The sequence below is a fragment of the Mustelus asterias genome, chromosome 8, assembly GCF_964213995.1.
Source record: "Mustelus asterias chromosome 8, sMusAst1.hap1.1, whole genome shotgun sequence".
NCBI lineage: Eukaryota > Metazoa > Chordata > Chondrichthyes > Carcharhiniformes > Triakidae > Mustelus > Mustelus asterias.
The window spans coordinates 111,554,712-111,572,516 of NC_135808.1; the positions used below are offsets into that span (position 1 = coordinate 111,554,712).

The following is a 17,805-nucleotide window of genomic DNA, read 5'->3' on the forward strand; positions in this document are numbered from 1 at the left end:
ACTCTAGGTTTTTTTGAGCACTGTGAACCATATTGATGTGGGAGATTCTCTGGGGTGAGTACTGGAGAACTCTGTCTGAGTGATCCACACATCAGAAATGTATCTTCAGTACACCAGTGGTCTGCTCAGTCAATGAATGTGTTGAAGAATGAGCTGCCCTGTACTCTCCTCAAGGGCACTTTTTGGCTGCCAAATAGGCATCATCAGTGACATCTTTTGCGGGCAGCCTTTGTCTTCTTGGAGCCAACCCTGAATGCGCTGAGGGCCCTCAAAGATCTGTGGCCCCTACAGGTCATAAATCTTGGGAGCTCTCCCCTCCTCAGTCATGTGTCTCCATGCACTCTTCCACAATCTTCACCCCTCCCAGTCAAACTGATGCGCTCAAGAAGCTTCCCCTGCCTCTGTATCGTCGCAGCACCTGTACCCCTTCCCTCCTGCTGGTCTGGTAATGGTAAACCTCAGCTCAGAGTTGTTTGTTGTCAGCACACAGTGTGACAATTCAATCTGATCAAAGTCCAATTCAAAGTCTCCACAAGTGAGACACTCCAGATCCAAGCTGACAAGACAGACTCACCACTTCCTGTCTTGGGCTTGATCTACATGATCCAAGCTGATTGGAGCAGGCATTGTACCTCCTCCAAATCTTGATCTCATTTGCATCTTAGCCAAAAGGCCAAGGTGCCACTTTAAAAAATTGCTTCAAATGAAGTCTCAGTGTAACCTCATGACTTCAACCAAGTATAGGACAGCAAAACTACACTTTTTTTTGTTTTTATACTTTTCCAATTCCATCAAATCAAGTCCAATTCAGAGTCTCAACAAGTTGAGACATTTCCGATCCAGGCTGACAAGACAGGGCATGCAATCCTCTACCCTGCCTTGGGCCTGATCTACATGAGCCAAGCTGATTGGAGTAGGCAGATGTCTCCACCCCCCCAGACTTGATCTCATTTGCATCTTAGCCAAAAGGCTGAGATACCGCTTTTAAAAATTGCTTCATATGAAAATGAAGCTTAAATGCAACCCAACGGCCACTACCAAGTGCAGCATCCACACAACTACACTTGATCTTAGCCAAAAGGCCGAGAAGCTACACTTTTTTTTCGTACTTTTCCAATTCAATCAAATCAAGTCCAATTCAGAGTCTCAACAAGTTGAGACAATTCCAATCCAGGCTGGCAAGACAGGGCAAGCGACCATTTACCCTGTCCTGGGCCTGATCTACATGAGCCAAGCTGATTGGAGGAGGGAAAGCAATTCCTCCTCCAAGGCTTGAGCTCATTTGCATCTTAGCCAAAAGGCCGAGATGCCGCTTTTAAAAATTGCTTCATATGAAGCTTCAATGTAACCTAATGACCTCAACCAAGTGCAGCATCCACATAACTACACTTGATCTTAGCCAAAAGGCCGAGAAGCTACATTTTATCTTAGCCAAATTGAGGTTCACTGCACTGCATTGCATGGAATCAGAGTAGTGACGAGCATAGTGCAATTAAAGATAGATGAACATACCTCAAGGTCATGAGTGGCCGCCAGGCACATGTCTTTTATACCCGGTGCTGAGTCAAGTCAGTCTAATGAGTTGCTGGTGATCTGGAAGAGAAGGGGTGGGGAGAGGTGTGACTCTGGCGAGCTGCCTTTTTAATGAGTATTCATAATATTCAAATCAATGCAAATGCCGTTCCCAACATGGCATGATGGGCCACCCGACCCTCCATGAAAACTGGGAGTCCACAATTATAATTTTTTTAATGTCAACAGCAAACCTTTTGACCATTCTCCACATTTCCTGCCCCAATTGCTATGAAGCCCATTACTGGCGATATCAGAAAATTCTGCCTAATTGTGTAGGTGCGTATGTGCGTGTGCATGTATTTGTGTGTGTGTCAATGCATGTGTGTGTGTCTGTGTATGTCTCTCTGTTCGTGTCAGTGCGCATGTGTGTGTGTGTCTGTGTTTGTGTGTGTGGGTGTATGTGTGTGTCTGTCTGTATGTCTGTTTTTGTGTCAGTGCAAGTGTGCATGTCTGTGTGTGTGTCTGTGTTTGTGTGTGTGTGTGTGCGCGTCTGTGTTTGTGTGGGTGTATGCCTGTGTTTGTGTGAGTGCAAGTGTGCGTGTCTCTGTGTGTGTCTGTTTCATTGCATGTATGTGCGCCTGCATGTGTGTCTCTGTGTGTGTCAATGCATGTGTGCGTGTCTGTGTGTCTCTGTGTTTGTGTGGGTGCATGTGTGTGTGTATCTGTGTGTGTGTTTGTGTCAGTGTATGTGTGCGTGTCTGTGTGCCTCTGCGTTTGTGTGTGTGTGTGTGTGTTCACAACATCCCTACAAAATAGACAAATTGTTTGTTGCTTAGTTACTTTCTCTGTGCATCATTAATAAATCATTTTGAGTGCCTTATGTTGTCCTTCTCTTTAGTGAATTGCAATAGATTAATGTGCTTTACAACAAGTCACACTGTGTGCTGACAATATGTTAACTGCCAGACATATTATTGGATAGCATTGTTCCACTGAGTCCTCTGCTGCATCAAGTTCTGGCTTCAGAACAGCATCTCCTACTGTATGCTCCTGTCATTTCAATTTCCCACATCAACTATTCTCATGGTTTCTCTGAATGAAGCTGGCATAAAACATGATTTTTGTGTAGCGTTATGTTGTTGTAATGTGAACATATGAAACTCAGATAATTCCTCTTTGACCCCGGAAGACAATATGGTATAAAAAGAAACGCTTGATTTTTTATACAGCAACTTCAATAACCTCAAGATGTCCCAAAGTGCTTTCCAGCCAATTGAATCCTTTTGGATTGTAGCCCCTGTAGTACTGTAGGAAACACAGCAGGGGTGGCACAGTGGTTAGCACTGCTGCCTCACAGCGCCAGCGACCCATTCTCCCGTGTCTGTGTGCGTTTCCTCTGGGTGCTCCTGTTTCCTCCCACAGTCAAAAGATGTGCAGAGTGGGTGGATTGGACACTGTAAAACTGCCCCTTAGATTAATCCGGGATAGTCAGCACGGATTCGTGAAGGGCAAGTCGTGTCTCACAAATTTGATTGAATTTTTTGAGGAGGTAACTAAGTGTGTTGATGAAGGTAGGGCAGTTGATGTCATATACATGGATTTTAGTAAGGCGTTTGATAAGGTCCCCCATGGTCGGCTTATGGTGAAAGTAAGGAGGTGTGAGATAGAGGGAAAGTTGGCCGATTGGATAAGTAACTGGCTGTCTGATCGAAGACAGAGGGTGGTGGTGGATGGAAAATTTTCGGACTGGAGGCAGGTTGCTAGCAGAGTGCCACAGGGATCAGTGCTTGGTCCTCTGCTCTTTGTGATTTTTATTAATGACTTAGAGGAGGGGGCTGAAGGGTGGATCAGTAAATTTGCTGATGACACCAAGATTGGTGGAGTAGTGGGCGAGGTGGAGGGTTGTTGTAGGCTGCAAAGTGACATATATAGGATGCAAAGCTGGGCTGAAAAATGGTAAATGGAGTTTAACCCTGATAAATGTGAGGTGATTCATTTTGGTAGGACTAATTTAAATGTGGATTACAGGGCCAAAGGTAGGGTTCTGAAGACTGTGGAGGAACAGAGAGATCTTGGGGTTCATATCCACAGATCTCTAAAGGTTGCCACTCAAGTGGATAGAGCTGTGAAGAAGGCCTATAGTGTGTTAGCTTTTATTAACAGGGGGTTGGAGTTTAAGAGCCGTGGGGTTATACTGCAACTGTACAGGACCTTGGTGAGACCACATTTGGAATATTGTGTGCAGTTCTGGTCACCTCACTATAAGAAGGATGTGGAAGCGCTGGAAAGAGTGCAAAGGAGATTTACCAGGATGCTGCCTGGCTTGGAGGGTAGGTCTTATGAGGAAAGGTTGAGGGAGCTAGGGCTGTTCTCTCTGGAGCGGAGGAGGCTGAGGGGAGACTTAATAGAGGTTTATAAAATGATGAAGGGGATAGATAGAGTGGACGTTCAAAGACTATTTCCTCGGGTGGATGGAGCTATTACAAGGGGGCATAACTATAGGATTCATGGTGGGAGATATAGGAAGGATATCAGAGGTAGGTTCTTTACGCAGAGAGTGGTTGGGGTGTGGAATGGACTGCCTGCAGTGATAGTGGAGTCAGACACTTTAGGAACATTTAAGCGGTTATTGGATAGGCACATGGAGCACACCAGGATGATAGGGAGTGGGATAGTTTGATCTTGGTTTCAGATAAAGCTCGTCACAACATCGTGGGCCGAAGGGCCTGTTCTGTGCTGTACTGTTCTATGTTCTAGTGTCCGAAGATATGTAGGTTAGGTGGATTAGTCATGTTAAATGCATGGGGTTACAGGGATGGGGGGTCTAGGTAAGATGTTCTTTCGGAGAGTCGGTGCAGAATCAATGGGCTGAATGGCCTCCTTCTGCACTGTAGGGATTCTATGAACTATGATCAGGCAATCTGCACACAGAAAGCTCCGACAAATGGTCACGTGACATTGACCAGATCATCAGATTTTTTAAAATGATATAAGTTCATAAGTTCATAAGATATAGGAACGGAATTAGGCCATTCGGCCCATCGAGTCCATTTGATCATCGCTGATATGCTCCTCATCCCCATTTTCCTGCCTTCTCCCCATAACCTTTCAATCCATTACCAATTAAAAATCTAACTCCTCCTTAAATTTACTCACTGTCCAGCACCCACCGCACTTTGGGGCAGCGAATTCCACGGATTCACAACCCTTTGGGAGAAGTCGTTTCTCCGCAACTCTGTTTGAAATTTGCTACCTCTTATCCTAAGACTATGACCTCTCGCCCTTGAATGCCCCACCAGCGGAAGCATCCATTCCCGTCTACTTTATTCATACCTTTTATCAGCTTGAACACCTCAATTTGATCTCCCCTCATTCTTCTAAATTCCAGAGAGTATAGGCCTAAACTGTTCAATCTCTCTTCATACAACAAACCCCTCACCTCTGGAATCAATGCTTCCTCTGAACTGCCTCCAATGCCACTACATCTTTCCTCAAATATGGGGACCAAAACTGTGCACAATACTCCACAATACACCAATGCCTTGTATAGTTGCAACAATACTTCCTTACCTTTATATTCTATTCCTTTAGCTATAAATGCCAACATTCCATTTGCTAACTTTATTATCTGCTGTACCTGCATGCTAGTTTTCTGTGACTCATATTGGCCAGATCACCAGGGGTAACTCCCCTGCTCTCTCTCAACTATTGCCATGGAAGTTTTTACATCCACCAGGATGTGCAGACGAGAGCCTCAGTTACCAGGTCTGACAGCATCTGTAAGGAGAGGAAAGAGCTGACGTTTCCAGTTCAGATGACCCTTTGTCAAAGCAAAAAAGCATAGAAAGTGGGAGATATTTATACTGCAGGGTGAGGGAATGAAAGATGAGTCATAGCCATAGAAACCAGGGGAAAAGACTGCTAAAAGACCCTCCCTCCCAGAACAAGGATTGAGTCCCCCTTGTTCTCACATTTCACCCCACCAGCCTCCGCACGCAAAGTATAATCCTCTGCCATTTTCACCAATTCCAGCTTGTTGCCACCACCAAACACATCTTCCCTTCACTCCCTCTATCAGCATTCCACAGAGACCATTCCCTCCGGGATAACCTAGCCCAATCCTCCACTATACCCAACACCTCTCCCGTCACTCATGGCACCTTCCCATGCAATCGCAGAAGGTGTAACACCTGCCCCTTTACCATTTCCATGTTTACCATCCAAGGTCCAAAACACTCATTCCAGGTTAAACAGCCTTTCACTTGCACCTCTTTCAATTTGTTCTATTGCATTCGCTGCTCCCAATGTGGTCTCCTCTATATCGGAGAGACCAAGCGTAGACTGGGTGATCGCCTTGCTGAACACCTTTGGTCTGTGCGCAATCAGGACCCTGACCTTCCAGTTGCTTGCCATTTTAACACATGATCCTGCTCCCATGCCCACATGTCTGTCCTTGGCCTGCTGCAATGTTCCAGTGAAGCTCAACGCAAACTGGAGGAACAGCATCTCATCTTCCGGCTCGGCACTTTACAACCTTCCGATCTCAACATCGAATTCAACAACTTCAGATGATTAGCTCTATCCCAACTCCACCCCTTTGTTTTCATTTTATTTAATTTTTTTACTGTTCTCTACCTTTTACTTCTTTATTGTATTTTTTCATTTTTGTTCCCCCCCACTCTTTCCCCCTACTTTATCCCCCCTTCCCTTACCTTTTCTCCCCCTTTGCTTCCCTTTTCTAAATTTTATCTCTTTTCCCCCAAATTCCCCCTGCCCTCTTCCCCCCCCCCCCTCCCAACATATTCATCTGTCACAACTTACTCTGATTTCAGCTTCTCTGCCGTTTGGCTATTCACACCCTTTATTCTCTCTAGGGACAGCCATTAGCAGTCTTTTCCCATGATTTCTGTGGCTATGACTCATCTTTCATTCCCTCACCCTGCAGTATAAATATCTCCCATTTTCTATGCCTTTTAGCTTTGACAAAGGGTCATCTGGACTCGAAACATCAGCTCTTTTCTCTCCTTACAGATGCTGCCAGACCTGCTGAGATTTTCCAGCATTTTCTCTTTTGGTTTCAGTTTCCAGCCTCCGCAGTAATTTGCTTTGGTTAACGCTTCAGTTAAACATCTCATCTGAAAAGTATTTCCGACAATGCAGCATGGAAATGTCAGCTTAGATGGTTGTAGTCCGGTCTCTAGAATGGGATTTGAACATGTAACTCAGAGACAACTGAACCACGGCTGAAGCATCTTCTAAGAGACTGTTAGTAACTAACATCATCGCTAATGGCATCTAACATTTAGAACTCAAATGTTTGCTCTGGAAGAGCTCATACAGCTGTTTTTTCTAATGCTCTGTTGTGATTTCATACTTAATGCAATTTCTGGCAATCTATTCCAGCCGTTGTAAACTCACAACAAACGGGAGTACTCCCTGGAAATTAACCAAACGATGTTTACCTATGAGTCCTCCACTATCTATTGACAAAGAGGAGCAACAACATGGTGGCACAGTGGTTAGCACTGCTGCCTCACAGCTCCAGGGACCTGGGTTTGATTCCTGGCTTGGGTCACTGCCTGTGCAGAGTCTGCACGTTCTTCCCGTGTCTGCATGGGTTTCCTCCGGATGTTCCAGTTTCCTCCCACAGTCCAAAGATGTATGGGTTAGGACTGGCCATGCTAAATTGCCCCTTAGTCTCAGGAGGACTAGCTAGGATAAATGCATGGGATTATGGGATAGGTCCAGGTGGGATTGTGATTGATGCAGACTTGATGGGCCAAATGGCCTCCTTTTGCACTGTAGGATTCTATGATTCTAACATTAATACAGCACCTTCAGCCCATTCTCAGCATATCCCAAAGAATTTCACAGCCAGAAATTTACTTCTAACCACTGTTCTTACTTTAACAAATACACCAAGGTCAAGCAAACGGCAATGAGATCATCTGTTTTGGGGATGTTGTTTGAGAATTATATCTTGACTGTGATCGATGGGACAACTCCTCCATTCTGCTTTGAATACTTTGAGTTCTTTTGCATCCAATTGAACAGAATGTATTATTTTTTTCTAAAGCACTCAATCTTGTCCCTTCAAATTCAACTCCCTTCAATTAAAGAAGTCTCGGTTTCCCATGCCCATCCTGATAACTAAAAGATTTAATACTAAATCCAGTGGCCCTTCCATGAAGATTCTCCCCACATGGGAGGGGATCTAAAGTAGATCAAATCCGAAACGTGGCTGTAAAAAAGCCCTAAATGAGTAAATATGGTACAGTGGAGCCCCGTTTTAACGCGATGGTTGGGGTCCATAAAATGTGATCGCGAATGTTATCGGGGTCGTGCTAAATCACTAAACCGGAAATAGTAAAAAAAGGGTCCATCGCGCGATCACGTAATATCCGATTTCGCGCTAAATCGGGGCACGTAAAATCGGGGCTCCACTGTATTTCTATATTTATATTTAACTACTTTGTAGCAATCAAACGTTAATAAAGTTTATAACAGGTCCCCACTAACAGGGAGCTGATGGCCCAACCTCGCTGGAGTGAAGCGAGGCCATGGAGGTGCCCCAGGGGGTCTGGGGTAAGGGGAGGTGCCCCCTGGGCATTGCCAGCCTGGCCATGCCAGTCTGGCCCGCTGGCACTGCCCAAGGGGCAAAGTGGCAATTGCAAAGAGGCGGGGCCAGAGGGGTGGGTCTATTGGGGGTGGGGTCTGTGGGGGAGATCGGTGGGGGTGGGGGGTCCACTGCCAATCTGCACTTGGGACCAGTGGCAGAGGAAGGGAGGACAGTGATTATGGCTGGCCATCGGGATTGGGGGGGGGGGGGGGGGGGGGTGCTTGGCCTGCCGGGGGGTTTGGGGCTGCATGTGGGCGGGGGGGCGGTCGGGACTGTGGGGGAGTCAGGACTGCAGGGGTGGGGGGGTGCGGGACTGGCGGTGGGCAGTGAGTGTCGGGGCTGGCCAGCAATCAGGACATAGGGAGTCGGAAGGGCAGCGTTGCAGTGTTGCGGGGTTGCTGGCGAGTGATCGAGCTAGCACTGACAGATCGACACATGCGCAGTAACCCGCTCAGCGGTATGCTGCCAGCCTCTCCAGCGGGAATAGGCCCCATCCCCGGATTATCAGAGTGAATCTCGCTAGGGCTCTCTGTGATGCACGCAGTGTGGGAGATTCATTTTGAAAATCCCGCTTAAAAAAAACCAGCGGGCGTTACTCCAGTTTTTACACAAATTCAGCACTTAGAATTTCTTTGGGAGAATCCTGGCCGTGGTGTTCTACTGAACGTTTTTTTGAACAGCCAAGGACATAAACATTTGCAGGGCTATCATCATCCACCAGCTTTACAAGCCTTTCAAAAAATTCAACTAAATTGGTGAGAGCGACATTCCACTTCTGAAAGCCATTCTAGTAATAGTCTATAGTCTTTCCAAATGAATAGAGTGCAAAGAGGAAAACAAACTGAATTGCAAATTAAGAAGAGAAAAACTTCAGAACTGACGTCATTCTGTGGATAGAATAGAATAAACATGGTTCAACAAGACTGTCCTCTCCGCTCTGGATAAAATCCAGACCCATTGGAGTTTAGAGGGGATCTCATAGGAACTTACAAAATTCTAACAGGATTAGACAGGATAGATTCAGACAGAATGTACCCAATGGAGGGGGAGTCCAGAACTAAGGGTTGGGGGATAAGGGTTAAGCTTTTTAGGACTGCGGTGAGGAGAAAGTTCTTCACCCAGAGAGTGGTGAATGTGTGGAAGTAACTACCACAGAAAGTAGTTGAGGCCAAAACAGCAATTTCAAGAAGGAACTAGATATAGCTCTTGGGGCTAAAGGAATCAAGAGATATGGGTTAGTGCGAGATCAATATATTGAATTTGATGATCAGCCATGATCAAAATGAATGGTGGAACAGGCTCAAAGGGCCAAATGGCCTACTCCTGCTTCTATTTTCTGTGTTTCTATAAACCTAAATACTAGTTTGTAACAGTCAGATACCTAATAAGAAGCTTAAACAAATCAATGGTAATGCCAAGTTGTCATAGCGATAGGAGGAATTATAGCCAGAATCTCCACAACGATGAACCCAAGGAAAATCCAGAAAGGCTCAACACCGAGACAGAGGGCCCTATTTTACCATTTTGATTCTAAGTGCTGGGCGGACTTGAAACTGGGAGTGTTTCAGATCCAACTTTTAGACCCGTTCTCAGGTGCCCCCATACACACTCTGCCTGAAAAAAATTCAGCAATTCTGAACCACGCTGTAGAAACCTGTGGGCGAGGTTTAATGCGCCCAAAATCCTGCAGCTCCGATCAGCGCCTCCAACTGCGCATGCGCAGAAAAAAAAATGATAGAATGCGGCTCCCCTGCCACATCCCTCCCGGGCCGGATAATGCCTCCCCCTGGTCCCCACAGACATTGTCCACCCCCACAACATTACTGACCCCCTTACCCCCCCCCCCTGGCCCACCCCCTCCACCACCCAGACCGATGGCGGGTCTCTCCCCTCTTCCTCCCAACCGATCACAGGCAGAGTGGCAGCGAACCCCCCCTTCCCCCTCACTGATCTCAGGCAGATTGGCTGCAGACACCAGATTCCACCCCCTCCGATCTCAAGCAGAGAGCCGTCGGATGCTCAGCACTTACCTCCTCACTAACTGGAGCACCCAAATCAAACTATTGTCTGGATGGGCGAATGCATGCAAATGCATTTAAATGGCCGTCGTGCCCGTTTCGGGCGCGGTCCCGATCGCAGCCATTTTTGAGCCTTGATAAAGGGGGAACCAGCACGGATGCTGGCGCGGATTGCGCTACTCGCCTCATGCCTGAGTTTACCAAGTTTTCCCGCCCGAAAACAGGCGCAACTTGATGGTAAAATCAAGCCCAGCATCTCACAAGCTCATGAGAATAACAAAAGTATGGGAATATCATGGGAACACCAATTCCTGCAAGCTCCACTCCAAGTCGCAACTTGACCTCACTTGGACATTAGACATGTTCACTGCCATTGAATCCATATCCGAGAATTTTCCAAACACCAACGTGCAAACACGATCATCACAGGGGCTGTCACAGCTCATAAAGAAGACGCACCACCAGCAATTAAGGAAATGGTATGTTGGCCTTCATAGCGAGAGGATTCAGGTACGGGAGCAGGGTCTTGCTGTAGTTATATAGGACCTTGCTGAGGCTACACCTGGAATATTGTGTGCAGTTTTGGTCTCCTTATCTGAGGAAGGATGTCCTTGCTCTAGAGGAAGAAGGTTTACTAGACTGATTTCCTGGGATGGCAGGACTGACATATGAGTAGAGATTGAGTTGGTTAGGATTATATTCGCTGGAGTTCACAAGAATGAGGGGGGGAATCTCATAGAAACTTGTAAAATTCTAACAGGACTAGACAGAGTAGATGCAAGAAGGATGTTCCCGATGGTGAGGGTGCCCAGAACTAGAGGTCACAATCTGAGGATACAGGGTAGACCGTTTAGGACAGAGATGAGGAGAAATTTCTTCACCCAGAGAGTGGTCAGCCTGTGGAATTCACTACCATAGGAAGTTGTTGAGGCCAAAGTATTGAATGTTTTCAAGAAGCAGTTGGATGTAGCACTTGAGACAAAGGGGATCAAAGGATATGGGGGGGATGCTGGATCAGGCTATTAAACTGGGTGATCAGCCATGATTATAATGAATGTTGGAGCAGGCCAGAAGGGCCGAATGACCTCATCCTGCTCCGATTTTCTACGTTTCTAACAAGCTGAGAGATGAGGGGCTGAAGTGTCGTTTCAGACGAGAAAAGCTAGTGTGACTACGGCACGAATCAGATTGCAAATTTCCCACACGTAACTGCCCAGGAAGCAGTGAAAAACAGGTAAATAAGATCAATAGCTTATTGTTCTTTTCAAGAAAAAAATGTTTGCGTTGATAAAAGTGGAAATTTAAGGGAGCAGCACTGAAATTTTTTAGAAATCTACTTGTGTTTAAATGTTTAGTTAGCAAATAGCATTGCGGTACAAGATACTGAGATCTCAGTCACTTTGATTGTTGTAATCCTTTAATTTGTTGTCTTATTGTCAAGATTACAATAGAAAACAGTAGACACAGCAACACATTGGGTGAGCTTAAGCCGTGTTTGGATACTACAGTTTCTCTAAACTTGCCAGCAGAGGAACGATTAAGAGCTGTCTCAAAGACTGAATGTACATTAGAAGCTAATCAGTACTGTAAACATTGCAGTTATCTCACATATTGGATGGCCTCAGTGCTGAGAAAAATCCTCCCTGCATTTCAACATGTAAGCCTCCTTTGCTACTTTTCTCTAGTAAGAAGTCTCACAACACCAGGTTGAAGTCCAACAGGTTTATTTGGTAGCAAATACCATAAGCTTTCGGAGCGCTGTCCCTTCGTCAGATGGAGTGATGAGAGTCACTCATGAGAGATGGAGTATGAGAGTCACCTCACATTTATCAGGGTTAAACTCCATCTGCCATTTTTCAGCCTAGCTTTGCATCCTATCTATGTCTCTTTGCAGTCTACAACAGCCCTCCACCTCATCCACTACTCCACCAATCTTGGTGTCATCACTCCATCTGACGAAGGGGCAGCGCTCCGAACGCTTATGGTATTTGCTACCAAATAAACCTGTTGGACTTTAACCTGGTGTTGTGAGACTTCTTACTGTGCTTACCCCAGTCCAACGCCGGCATCTCCACATCATGACTATTCTCTAGAACATAGAACAGTACAGCACAGAACAGGCCCTTCGGCCCACGATGTTGTGCCGAGCTTCATCTGAAACCAAGATCAACCTATCCCACTCCCTATCATCCTGGTGTGCTCCATGTGCCTATCCAATAACCGCTTAAATGTTCCTAAAGTGTCTGACTCCACCATCACTGCTGGTAGGCCATTCCACACCCCAACCACTCTCTGCGTAAAGAACCTACCTCTGATATCCTTCCTATATCTCCCACCATGAACCCTATAGTTATGCCCCCTTGTAATAGCTCCATCCACCCGAGGAAATAGTCTTTGAACGTTCACTCTATCTATCCCCTTCATCATTTTATAGACCTCTATTAAGTCTCCCCTCAACCTCCTCCACTCCAGAGAGAATAGCCCTAGCTCCCTCAACCTTTCCTCATAAGACCTACGCTCCAAACCAGGCAGCATCCTGCTAAATCTCCTTTGCACTCTTTCCAGCGCTTCCACATCCTTCTTATAGTGAGGTGACCAGAACTGCACACAATATTCCAAATGTGGTCTCACCAAGGTCCTGTACAGTTGCAGCATAACCCCATGGCTCTTAAACTCCAACCCCCTGTTAATAAAAGTTAACACACTATAGGCCTTCTTCACAGCCCTATCCACTTGAGTGGCAACCTTCAGAGATCTGTGGATATGTACCCCAAGATCTCTCTGTTCCTCCACAGTCTTCAGAACCCTACCTTTGACCCTGTAATCCACATTTAAATTTGTCCTCCCAAAATGAATCACCTCACATTTATCAGGGTTAAACTCCATCTGCCATTTTTCAGCCCAGCTTTGCATCCTATCTATGTCTCTTTGCAGTCTACAACAGCCCTCCACCTCATCCACTACTCCACCAATCTTGGTGTCATCAGCAAATTTACTGATCCACCCTTCAGTCATGAATAAAAATCACAAAGAGCAGAGGACCAAGCACTGATCCCTGTGGTACTCCGCTAGCAACCTTCGGTCCAACTTGTCCATGCCGCCCAGTTGTACCATTAAGCTAGGCCCAATTGCCCGCATTTAGCCCATATCCCTCTAAACCCATCTTACCCATGTCACTTTATAAAAGACAAAATTGTACCCACCTCTACTACTACCTCTGGCAGCTTGTTCCTAACACTCACCACCTTCTGTGTGAAACAAATGCCCCTCTGGACCCTTTTGTATCTCTGCCCTCTCACCTTAAACCTATGCCCTCTAGTTTTAGACTCCCCTACCTTTGGGAAAATATGTTGACTATCAAGCTGATCTATGCCCCTCATTATTTTATAGACCTCTATAAGATCACCCCTAAGCCTCCTACGCTCCAGGGAAAAAAGTCCCAATCTAGCCAGCCTCTCCTTATAACTCAAACCATCAAGTCCCGGTAGCATCCTAGTAAATCTTTTCTGCACTTTTTCTAATTTAATAATATCCTTTCTAAAATAGGGTGACCAGAACTGTACACAGTATTCCAAGTGTGACCTTACCAATGTCCTGTACAACTTCAACAAGATGTCCCAACTCTGACCAATGAAATCAAGCATGCCGAATGCCTTTTTCACTACTCTGTCCACCTGCGACTGCACTTTCAAGGAGCTATGAACCTGTACCCCTAGATCTCGTTATTCTGTAACTCTCCTCAATGCCCTACCATTGACTGAGCTCCTTAGGGAAGTCTCCTAGGCCCAACTATTTTCAACTGCTTCATCAAAAGCCTTCGTTCCATCATAAGGTCAGAAGTGGGGATGTTCGCCGATGATTGCACAATGTTCAGCACCATTTGTGACTCCTCAGATACTGAAGCAGTTCATGCCCAAATGAGAATTGAGGGAGACTTCTCCAATCCCACCTCTGAAGAGGTGTCAAAGCTGTCACTCGCACCAGGCGCCAGTGTAGATTCTCACACCTTGGTGGTTCCAATAAATAGGCAGGCTTCTGAGTCACGTACTGATGAGCACCTCACAGCAAAAGATCCACAGCAGGATGAGGCAAGGACATCCCAGAGAACCGGCCCTCAGAGAGACACTGCTGAGCCCCTTGCCAATGATGTGCCCCTGGGCTCAGTAGTCCCACAGCTGCTGGAGCTGCAAAGGTAGAGTTGCGAGTATCAGGGAGGGATGACAGCATCGCTCCTTGGAGTGCAAGGCCGATTGGAGGAATCCCATTGCCTTCTATCTGAGGAAATGGTGCCGTCTCTGCAGTGCACTGAGGCCAACAATGCAAGGGTGGCACCCGCAGTGGAGACCTTGCTGCAGGATGTGCACTCCATGGCAGGCGTTGTCCACACCATGGTGCAGGGCTTCGATTGCATGGTGTAGGCACTGGTAGGAATCCACGAGTGTCAGTGCCAGAGATGTCAGGGCTTCTGGACCTCACTCCAGCTGCCCCTCCATCCCATGGAAGAGCCCAGGGGCCCACCGGAAACCCGAAAGGGGGAAGGACAGAGATGCCAGCAATGACTGTTGTGGGGATAGGGGAGTGGGGGATAGAGGGAGATGCTGGCAATGACTTTTGGAGGGCGGGGGGAGAGATAGATGCCAGCGAAGGCTGTTGTGGGGGGGGGGGGGTGTAGACAGAGAGGTGCTGGTGATGACTTTTGGTGGGGCAGTGAAAGAGGCAGATGCCAGCAATGACTGTTGGCTGGGGTGGGGGAGAGTGGGGGAGAGGGAGATGCTGGTGTTGATTGCGGAGGTGAGCCCCTGAGACTACCATGGTTGGATGGGGGGGAGGTTATTTCTTAGTCTGATCAAACTGCCCTTTAAACACAGCACCCCAATCCCAGTGCAGGCGGCTTTATCGGCATGTTTTAACCCCACTCTGGTGAGGAACATGCTATTTTTTAGTCAGATCCTAACTTTTCGGTAAGATCCCATCCAAATTATTAAACATGAACTTTCCTTCAACGATACAAGTGGACAGGAAATAACCAAGGACTCAGAATGTTCCCCAAACAGCAAGACAATGATGCAGCAGTCAGGAGTCAGACATTCAAGTGACCAAAGTATTGACAGTGCAGTCAGTATGTTGACTATACGGGTTTCTAACTAACTGCCAAGACATTGCAAGTCACAATCCTGTGATGTCCCACTTTACAGGATTGAGATGACACCCTTCGGTGCGGTTGACATCTAAAATGTTCCTTGTCGTGGTCCCCAGGTGACAGCTACTAGTCTGACAGCTACTAGTCTGGATTTGCTAAATCTAAATATCAAGTCAGGATGTGATCATTTTGGTTTTCTAATTTTCATCACTGTGGCTGATGTGTCACTTTGTCTGAGAATTATCCTGTGGAAGTTTCTAACACACATTCAGCTTCTGATGATTATTCATGGCTGGACAGTTGGTTTCACAGGTCATTTTGCACCGCACTCTTACTTTTATACATATATATTTCTTTCTACTTTTTCATTTAGCCTTAAAAATGCAATGTAAAGCATTATTTATAATTATGCAGCCAGCATAATTATAAAGAATTATGGCGGCACGGTGGCACAGTAGTTAGCACTGCTGCCTCACAGCGCTAGGGACCCGGGTTCGATTCCCGGCTTGGGTCACTGTCTGTGTGGAGTTTGCACATTCTCCCCGTCTCTGCGTGGGTTTCCTCTGGGTGCGCCGGTTTCCTCCCACATTCTGAAAGACATGCTGGTTAGGTGCATTGACCCGAACAGGCACCGGACTATGGTGACTAGGGGAATTTCACAGTAACTTCACTGCAGTGTTAATGTAAGGCTTACTTGTGACTAATGAATAAACTTTACTTTAATTAAGGGCCCCGCGCACCCCAGACATACTCTTTTCCACCTTCTTCCGCTGAGAAAAAGATACAAAAGTCTGAGGTCACATACCAACTGACTCAAGAATAGCTTCTTCCCTGCTGCCATCAGACCTTTGAATGGACTACCTCGCATTAAATTGATCTTTTCCTGCACTCTAGCTATGACTGTAACACTACATTCTGCACTCTCCCCTTTCCTTCTCTATGTATCGTATGTTTTGTCTGTATAGTGCGCAAGAAACAATACTTTTCACTGCACACTAATACATGTAACAATAATAAATCAAATCAAATCAAATCTTCCTCTGGATAAACAACCCCACTTTTCAGAAAGGGTAATAGGGCAATCACACCATCTATAATGGTATTAATAGTGTGAGAACTATAGGGGGCGATCTTACCAGAGTTTGGCAGAGTGTCAGTAAGAAAAATGGGAGTGAATCGCGTCGACAGCTCCGGGGTCATTTCTGACCAGATCTTGAGCCTCATTGACAAAAATGTTTTTATGGCCACGAGAATCACACTGCGTCCACGGTGATCTCCCTCTGATTCACCCACCACGGCTCCACTTAATCGCACCAATCACTGGGGAGCTGCATATAAACGGCTCCCCAGCACGTTTCCCACAGCGACACGGTGGCACAGTAGTTAGCACTGCTGCCTCACAGCGCCAGGGACCCGGGTTCGATTCCCGGCTGAGTGGGTAGCAGCCAGGAAGCCCACATCACGGTTCTCAAACAGAGCCCTGACCAGACTTCTTGATGGAGTGTAGCTGAAATGGGATGGACTGTACCCCCACTCCAAAAGAAGGCCTTCCACCAAGGTCACTACCCCAGCCTGGGATGCAGTGGCAGCACTGGTGGGCAGCATGGTGGCATAGTGGGTGGCACGGTGGCACAGTGGTTAGCACTGCTGTCTCACAGCACCAAGGACCCAAATTCAATTCCCGACTTGGATCACTGTCTGTGCGGAGTTTACACTTTCTCCCCGTGTCTGCATCGGTTTCCTCTGGGTGCTCCGTTTCCCTCCCACAGTCCAAAGATGTGTGGGTTAGGTGGATTGGCCATGCTAAATTGCCCTGTAGTGTCAGGGGGACTAGCTAGGGTAAGTGGGGATAAGACCTGGGTGGGATTGTGGAGGGCGCAGACTCGATGAGCTGAATGGCCTCCTTCTGCACTGTATGATTCTATGGTGAGTGCAAACTCACTGCAGAAGAGGTCGGGGCAGCAGTGCCGCAAGAAGATGAAGGATCTTCTGCGCTCAGCCAGAGTAAGTGAGCCTCATGCAGTCTTTTGCTGGACCCCCTCATACACCCTTCCCACCTCCACCTACGCTGTCCCTATCTATGTCATTGCAGTACAAAGTGTGAGTAAGCATGCACAGCCAGAAAACTGGCAGAGCTCAGAGCCCTCACACTATTTGAGGAGAAAATCCTCAAACAGGCCGGGGAGGAGGAAGAGCGTGGCTGTGCTGATGGGAAGTGGGGGCAGCAGACAAAAGTGAGAATCCTCAAGGAATTATTCTCAAAATCTCTAGTGAGTAATCAATGTTCTCTCCTCTATCTCCTGTAACACATTAATGCCATCTCTCTTCTCTTGCAGGCAAAGCAGCAGAGCAGGCTAGACCATCCTTGCAACCCTAGAGGGAGGCTTCTTGGTCCCCACTGCTGAAGAGATGTCACAGCTGTCACCCACATCTGGCTCCAATGCAGATACTCACACCTGGGTGAGCACCGCACAGCTGAAGACCCGCATCAGGAGGAGGCAAGGATGTCCTAA

General features: G+C 46.8%; 1 non-coding gene across 1 annotated transcript; it reads right to left on the bottom strand.

Annotated features, from left to right (window-relative positions):
• Positions 1-1,226: 1,226 nt before the first annotated feature.
• On the bottom strand, positions 1,227-1,419 carry LOC144498081 (U2 spliceosomal RNA). The gene has a single exon (XR_013498638.1). It is a non-coding gene; the product is annotated as a U2 spliceosomal RNA (small nuclear RNA).
• Between the last annotated feature and the right edge of the window lie 16,386 nt (positions 1,420-17,805).